Below are 9,379 nucleotides of genomic sequence, written 5' to 3' on the forward strand. Positions count from 1 at the left end.
AAATTAAAGTGAATCAGTTCCCTCACCACTAAGTTAACTGATAGCAAGCTGATCTAAATCAGAGTATAACAGGTTTCAGTTAGGAAGGGGAAAACAGACAAAAAACACTACCATGGGTATATGTACTTGCCTGGGCCAGGTTTCTTAATGGTTTTTCAGTTAAGAGCTAGTCATCCCCCAGAATAAGGAATACTCCAGGGTCTGTCCTGCTTCCACTATAAACATACACTATTGTGGAAAAACTTCTGCTTTTTTATCTGGGTTCTGGACCCTGCATCACTGACCTCCAGCATGTTTGATTTGAGTCTGCCAATTCACATTGCCTGCCAATCCTGGAAGTAATTGGTGGTGGGCCACCCAACTCTCTGACCTTGGTTCATTTGACTCCGTGGCCACAAGGCTGTATTTTTGCTACCAGTCTTGATTTCATCAAGCTCCACAGGTACGTGAGTCAGGAGAAGCCTTCAGCCTAACATTGGACCCACAGCGTGGCACTTGTCTTCTTCCACAGTTGTGTGACCTAGTTTCCCAATGTGCACATGCATATGTAAGCTTCACTGATTTTGCTTCTCTAGAGGGCCTGAGTTAGGATGACGAATAAGGCATTACAGAGTTATTACAGGGACAGAAACACATGTTGTCAAATATTATAATATGGGGATGGCTACCTTTCTAAAGGCCACTTCAAAAAATAATGAACAGCCATTCATAGTTTTCTGCAAATGACTTCGATATCGATGTTGAATTTAACGTTTTGTCAATAGGTCATTTCATTTTCTAAGGCAAATCATTTAGCATCTATATTGAAAATTTAAGATTATTTGTGAAACCCAATATTGTTATTGTTAGGTGACAAAGATGCATGTCAAATCATTTTCTAACACCCTGTTGACTTTGACAGCTTCTAATACATTGTTTCTATATGTTTACACTCAGCATCTCCAGTAATAAAAAAACCCAAAATGTCAATAATTGATATTTTAAAAGTTTTAGTTTGATGTGGGGAAGAATGACAGACACATACACTTGGTCCTAATGTTAGCTATACTCTTAGTTTCTAATTTTGATCTGTTTGAAATACCAATAGCCAATCATACCACATGGAAAAATAATGAGCTAGGCCTGAAGGACCAAGAATACTCACCATAAATATATTTTCAAGATTCCAAGGGGAGAAATTTGGACTGCAGTTCATAATTTTATGTCTTTCACTCTTAGTTCTAGGAACCAACACCCCACTCAGGACCTTGTTTCTTTCCCACCTGAAGACATTGGCTAATACTGTTCCAACCTCAGCCCACTGTGGGCAAGAGTACCTTTTCAAGGAGCTTCCTATTCCCACTGGTTTAACTTCAGCAAGCCCTCTATTACATCCCACACTCAGGACACTCAATGAAACCATACTACTCCCCTCTATCAGATGGTGACACAGAATGTGGTATGAGCTTCCTTTAGATGTGCCCTCAGGGACTGCCAATTAGAAATCAAGTCAGAAGCCCAGTGTTCTTGCCAGATGTGCATCAACAAAACAGTTGTTATTGGTAGGTGCCATTAAATCAGGTCTGACCCATAGCCATCCTACGCACATCAGAATGAAGCATTGGCTGGTCCTGCATCAACTTCAGAATCATTCCTATGCTTGCACTTATTGCTTCAGTCACGGTTTCAACCCACTCTGTGAGGGCCTTCCTCTTTTTTGCTGCCCCTACCTTTCCCAAGCACGATGTCCTTCTCCAGGGATAGCTCTCTTTGGATTCACGTAAAAAGTATGTAAGATAAAGTCTCACCATCCTTGCCTCTAAGGAATGCTCTAGATATCAATCCTCCAAGCACACCAGTCAGTGTGCTTTCAATATTCTTCACCAGCACCCCAATTCACGAGGAGTTTTCACGTTCAGTCTTCCTTCGTCACTATCCAACTTCCACATGCATATGAAGCAGTTGAAAATACCCTGGCTTGAGTCAGGCTTACCTTAGTCCTCGAAGTAACATTTTCGCTTTTCAATAGTCTAAAGAGAGCTTGTACAGCAGATTTACCTAAAGCAGCTCATCTTTTGGTCACTTGACTGCGGCTTCCATGAGCATTGATTGAGGATCCAAGCAAGACAAAATCCGTGACAACTTCAAACTTTTCTCCTATTGGTTCAGTAATAAGAGTTGTTTTTCTATATATATTCAATTTTCACCTACACTGAGGGCTGCAAGCGCTTCAGGTGCTGTTCGCTTCTATCACATTCGGTTGGGTCATTTGGTTATTGTAGGTGGTTTCCTCCTATCCTGAAGCCATATTCTTCTTTATGCAATCCAGTGTTGCTGCCTATTTCCTTACCATACATACTGAATATGTATGTGGAGAGGATACAATCCTGACACACACATTTCCTGATTTAAAACCATGCAGTGTTCCCTTGCTCTGTTTACACAACTACCTCTTGATCCATGTACAAGATCCACATAAGCATAATTAAGTGTTCCAGAATTCCCATTCTTCTCAAAGTACTCTGTTGTTTGCTGTGACCCACAGAGTAAAATACTTACCACAGTCAAGAAAATGCAAGTATACATCTTTCTGTCAAGAATACTCTGACATCGGCAATAATATCCCTTGGTCCACATCCACTTCTGAATTCAGCCTAAACCTTTTCATCTCCCTGTCAATAATGTGTTATAACCATTGTTGAATGGTCTTCAGCAAAATTTTACTCGATTATATGTTATCACGGATATTGTTCTATAATTTGAGCATTCAGTTGAATCATCATTTTTTGGAATGGGTACAAATCTTCATCTCTTACAGACAGATGGACAAGTAGCTGTCCTTCATATTTCTTACCATCAATGAGTAATTGCTTTCAGTCCTTCATCATTTCATTGAAGCATTTCATTTGGCATTCCAGCAATTCCTGGAACCTTCTTTTTGACAAACGTTTTCAGTGCAGTTTGAACTTACTTCTTCAGCACATTTGGTTCTTGTTTTTATGCTACCTCCTGAAATTGTGGAATGTCAATTAGGTCTTTTTGGTACAGTGACTGGTTATTCTCTCCATTTTTTTGAGGTCTCATTCTTATGCCCTGTGTTAGTCTGGGTAGACTAGAGAAACGAATCTATATTAGCCCATATGTCTAATACCAATCTATGAAGTTCTCTTCACACTCAAAAAATACATGCAGTGATGCTGAAAACAGGATGATCACAGGCCAGTGGGTAGAAAGTCTTTGGATCCAGTGGTGTTGTAAGGATCTCAGCACTGGCAGGAGTCTCTACATAGCTTCTCCAGTTCCCGGGGCTGCATCAGGATAATTCCATGGGGCTTCTCCTCAGAGATATCTCGCAGGAAGTGAGCAAAGAGAGAAAGGTCTTCCACCTCCAAAAAAGGAAAAAACAGATTTCCCAGAATCCTCAGGATAAAGTCATGAGCATACAGAGGCCTCATTGGCTATGATCTGATTGACAGACTAGACTCCACCCCTTCACTCCTAATCCTGTCAATTCCCAAATTGATACCAGATTATGTAATTACCCCACCCCCATCGAATCATTCAATATTATGCTCATAGAATCTTTTAATATTGCAACTTGAGGCTTCAATTTTTCGTGAGTTGTTTCAGTTTAAAATATGCTGAGAATGTTCTTTCCTCTTGGTTTTCTAACTCTAGGTCTTTACACATTTCCTTATAATTTTTCATTTTATCTTCTCAGCTCTTTGACTTCACCATGTCTTCCATTTGCTTTAGCTACTCTATGATTAAGAGCAAATTTAAAAGTCCCTTCTGACATCACTTTAATCTTTTCTGTTTTTGTAATGGCATTTGGCTTTCTTTATGAATGATGTTCTTGATGTCCTCACGCAGTTCGTCAAGTCTTCTCTCATTAGTGTTCAATGCGTCAAATCTGTTCTTGAAATGTTCTCAAAATCAAAGTGAGAGACATGTGACCTCCTCCCTGGGAGACAGACAAAAAAAAGTGGGTGAAGGGAGACGTCAGAAAGTGCAAAATATGACAGAATAATAATTTATAAAGTATCAAGGGCCCATAAGGGAGGGGTGGTGGGGAGGGAGAGGAAAAATGAGGAGTTGATGCCAGGGGCTTAGTGGGAGAGCAAATGTTTCGAGAATGATGAGGGTATGAATGTACAAATGTGCTTTACACAATTGATGTATGTATGGACTGCGATAAGAGTTGTATGAGCCCCTAATAAAATGATTTGAAGAAATCAAAGTGAGATAGACTCAAGGACCTATGTTGGCTCCATAGACTTGTTTTCACTGTCTTCAGCTTTAACCAGAAATTGCTAGTGAGCAATTGTTGACTTGTTTCACAGTCATATCCTGGCTGATATTGAGATATCCCAATGTCTCTTCCCACAGATGTGGGCAATTTGATTTCTGTGCATTCCATTTGGAGAAGTCCACTTCAATATTCAGCTATTTGCTATGAGCAAGTTGTCGACTTTGTAAAAGTCTTCAGTATCTGACAATGTTTTGAAGCTCTGAATAAATTTTTCAGGGTCTCCTTCCTCCGAAGTGGACAGTCCTTCTTCATTGACTGGCCTTAGCTTGATACTCCACTGAAACCTATTCACTTTGAGTGGCCCTGCTGTCATTTGAAATATCCATGAAATGACCTATCCTTACAGCAACACACAAGCCACCATAGTATGACAAACTGACAGTAGTGGAAATATTACATAGGCTTGTTATAATGATTATAAATATGAAATCTCAGATAATGAGATATGTTAGAAGTGTGGAATAGCTGCACTCTTTATGAAAGCATGAAAGGATTTTATAAGGTGGCCTCCCTTTATCTACCTAATATGTGTAAGCAATGTTGTATGCACTTGCACAAATGAAAAATATATACTTAGCTAAAGAAAATCAAGACAAATTCTCAAAAAAAATCCATTTTAATTGGTAGGATTTGGTAAAATATCAGAATAACAGAAAGGTCAAACGTTTTGGAAATGCGTGTCCCAAAGCAGCATGGTAGTCATGAAAAGTACTCTTCTGTCTTTCCCAAATTAAGGAGGACCGGGCATGAGCTACAGGATGGTAGCTCACATCAGTCACAGAAATGCTAGCTGCTCTGCATGGATTTATTCAGGAGAACTTTTTTTTAAAAGTAAACTGAAAATAAATGGAGTATGGGAACTTTTTGCCATAATTTTATGACTGATCATTATGAAGTAAAGACAAAAGGACCAGGTGCTGTTTAATATACATATATCTCAGATTAATCCAGTTGGGAACCTGGAAAGCCATAATTCATACAGATAGCAGAGTAATTAGAAATTAATGAGACTAGGAATTGAATTGGGACAGGGAAACTACTATCCACTTGCAGGGTCTACTTTACGCCTGGACTGTGGCAACCTAACCACTCTGAATATTTGTCTTCATATGAGCTCATTCTGGGTGCATCTCTATCTTTTAACTCCATTAGTCATTAGATTTAGCAACCACCATTAATCTCTTGATTTTTAAAATACTTACATCTGTAAAAACCCTGTTTGTTTGCAAATAATTTTACATTCTAAGGTTCCAGATGGACATGAATTTTGTAGGAATATGATTCATCCCAGTAAACATTAAAAGTGAGTTCCTGGGGGGAATGAAGAGGTTAGCTTTTGACCTACAAGGTATGACTGGCGATTTGAATCCACCCAGAAGACCTTCAGAAGAAAAGTGAGGTTTTCCGTGCCCCAAAGCCCCTGATTTGAAAATCCTACATAGTTCAGTTCTATTCTGCACAAGTAAGAGGTAATGATTCCAATTCAACAGTAACTGATTTGTTTGCTTGTTTTTATGATTTTACAACTGAAAAAGCAAACCTGTAAAATAATAAGTACATAATTTATTCATTCAACAGATCATTTAAAAGAAAATACACCAGTGAATCAAACAACTTCCTTCCCCCCATGCTTCTCCCTTTCTAGGGAATGAGGCAGAATAGGCTAGAGATTACAGATAGCTAGATGATAGATGGCTATACAGCTCAATGGCAATAGAGCCAGAAAGCTAGAAAGCTAGATAGCTAGGAAAAGAGGAAATTAGAGAGAATGTAGAACTAGAAGGATGGTGCAGATATTGATGTAGATATGCTGAATGCATAGAGCAAGATAAGAAAAGTGAGAGTAATATCATTAAAGTTCTACTCCTATTTGCATTAAATAACCGCTCCAAATGGCTATTCCTTATGCTTAGATTGCTTCATTGAGCAATGAGTAATGATTAATATTTCGTATGGTTTTAAGTTTTAACATTCATTTTTTACCAGAAATTTTAATTGGAAAACTCTAACATAAATACAAAATTCTAAAGACGTTTAATTCAAAAAGAAAAGAACCCCTGGCTATTTCTGACAGAGAAAACAAATGGTCCTTCACTACTTATGATGTTGGGATTCTATTTCTTCACTTATAAATGGGACAGAACGTGTCCCACAGGGGACAGTTGTGAGGACTAAATCAGATAATTGGGGAAGGGGTGGAGCCTTCACACAGTATTTGCGATGTCCAACACAATTATCCCACTGTCACCATATCAGCTCTGACTCATAGTGACTCTGTATAGAATGTCCAAGCCTGTAAATCTTTAAGGGAGCCAACAACCTCATCCTTCTCCAAAGAGTGGCTAGTTGGTTTCAACCACCATCCTCATGTTAACAGGTCAAAACATACCCCATCCCACCACCACCCCACAGCACCAACAGGGCTCTTTATTTGGAACATACCAGAGTTTTCCAAAACATTTGCTCTTTAAATCTGTCTACATCTTTATTTTAAGAATGGAGGATCAAAATAAGGAGAAGGTTTGATAACAACCTGCAACATGCAGATGGCATTAACGTGATGAGAGAAGGCGAAGAGAACTTCAAGCACTTGCTAATGAAGTACAAGGATTGCAACCTTCAGAAGGATGACAACCCAATGTAAAGAAAACAAAAATTCTCCCAACTGGACCAGTAGGTAACAGCATCAGAAATGGAGAAAAGATTAAAGTTGTCAAGGATACTATCACTATCACGCTTGGATCCACAATCAGTTCTCATGGAAACAGCAGCCAAAAGATCAAAGAACACATTTCCTCCCGTCAATCTCCCTCACAAGACCTCCTTAAAGTGTTGCAAAGCAAGGATATGACTTTAAGGACAAAGGTGTTTCTGACCCAAGTCATGGTATTTTTCAATGGCCTCATATGCATGTGAATGTAGGACACTGAATTAGGAAGACCAAAGAAGAATCACTGCTTTTGAAGTATGGTGCTGGCAAAGAATATTGAAAGTATATATTTTTTCAGAAAAACAAATAAATCTATCATATTAGAAGTACAACCAGAATGTGCCCTGGAAACAAGAATGGCCAGACATGTTGTCAGGAAGTACCATTCTGTGGAAAAAGGCATCACGCTCAGTAAAGTTGAAGAGTATGGAAAAGAGGAAAACCCTCAACGAGATGGACTGACACAGTGGCTGCAACAATGGATTCACCATGACGATTGTTAGGATGGCAGTGTTTCCTTCTGTTGTACCTATGGTGGCTGTAAGTGGAAACTGATTCGACAGCACCTAACAAAACCACCACCACTTGAATGCATTCTTCTTTCTACTAATATACACCATAAAGCTGGTGATGACTTTGTATTTCCACCACTCGTTGATGTATGGTGGTGCACTGCTTCCCATAACAAGGATTGTGGTGTCGCAAAGGGTTTGCAATCAATTATGAACCAAAGCTTGGGAGTTCAAATCCAGGTACTACCTCCAAATAAAAAGCTTGGGGATCTGCTTTCATAAAGTTTTCTAGCAAACGATTATGGAAAATTAGCCAATGGATATCATAAGGGCCACAACACAATATTGTTGCGGAAGATGAACTGTGAAAGTTAGAGAGCACTCAAACTACACGGTGGAGACACTGACCTTGAGATCCTCAACCATTCTATTGGGAGATTGCTGCAGGGCTAGACAACATTTTGGTCAATTTCACACGGGGTTTTCAAGAGTCAGGGTGAGCTTGATGATGAGTTGTTAAAACAACAATTATTTACTACCATCTTATATAGCTCGACTGTTTTATTATAATACACTCAAATTTAAGACCTCGGCTCTTTACAAAGCAATAATTTTTATAATGCAATAGGGAAGTGTTCAGAAAATGGGTCATTCACTAACACTTATTAATCTCTCCTCTTCATTAATGCCACCTATTGGATCCAATTTTTCTTTTAATAATATAATTTATTCCCCTGCAAATTAGACTCATTTCAAGGTAAATCATCTTAACACAGTAGACGTCGTTTTACCATGCCTCGAGAAAATCAACTCACTCTCCAAGTGCCATGTTTCATCTGTCTGGAGGGCAGCAAGCCAACAGACAGGGAGCACCATCATCAATGGCACCCCCAAACTGTGGTAAGATTTTTTAATGAGGAATATGTGTAATCAGAAAAGGCAACTGCATTAATTTGAGGATAAGAAAAAAATTGCATTTTATCTTTAAAGTAGCATCATTGTTTGGAGTGGAAAAATGCTTTTGATTATGAGTGTGTATTTGGCTCCATTTCATCCACTTTTCCTCTTAATCAAACTGATGCCAAGCTTTTCATTTTTAATTCAAGTCAAGGTATTTCTCTATGTAGTGTCCAGAGATTTAGATGAAGTGTCTGTTTCATTTGACAGAGCAAACCTGTAAGAGTACTTTCCATAGGTTCTCGTGCAGTATTTAATAATTTTCTCTTTGAATTTAAAGTTTCTTGAAAGGGGCTGAAATCTAAAAATATTTCTAGCAGAAGCAGTTATACCAGACATCTTAATTATTATGTTTCCAAGGAAATGACAGGCTGTGTAAGGGGAGCTGACATGTCTCCCTGCAGCTATGTGCTTTTTATATTGGAATTTTAGGCTATTATAAATAACCTAGGTCTGAGACTGGCATGAGCACAATGCCTCAGATTTAAACCAGCTGCCACATAATGAAGCTGGAGATTAACTCCTTCATATCACTCCTCCCCGCTTTTATTTTTCCCTTTGTACATTTCCAAAATAAAACTCTACCAGGAGTATACCGGTTTTTTGGTGTTGTTTTTTTTCAAATGGGCAATAAAAATACGTCTCTCTCTTATTCCATTTTGTTTTTCTGGAATCCTTCCTGTTTAGTCTCCACTGTTGGAATCAAATTGAACAAAAAGATGGAGCAACCTGGAGGTCCAAAGGTGGGCATCTGAAGGGTGCAGAAGGTTGGCAGTTATTCTGCAGGGCTGATGCTCGTGACAACTACTGTTTGATTTGAGTTCCTGCCTATTCTGCTGAATGCCACGCTCCCAGTTTCCACGTGAGGAGAGGACTTGATCTCTGCACCTGCTGCCTCCTCCTTAGAGG

Source organism: Echinops telfairi, unplaced genomic scaffold (assembly GCF_000313985.2).
Source record: "Echinops telfairi isolate 266 unplaced genomic scaffold, ASM31398v2 ScPeMD7_6;HRSCAF=24_1, whole genome shotgun sequence".
Classification (NCBI taxonomy): domain Eukaryota; kingdom Metazoa; phylum Chordata; class Mammalia; order Afrosoricida; family Tenrecidae; genus Echinops; species Echinops telfairi.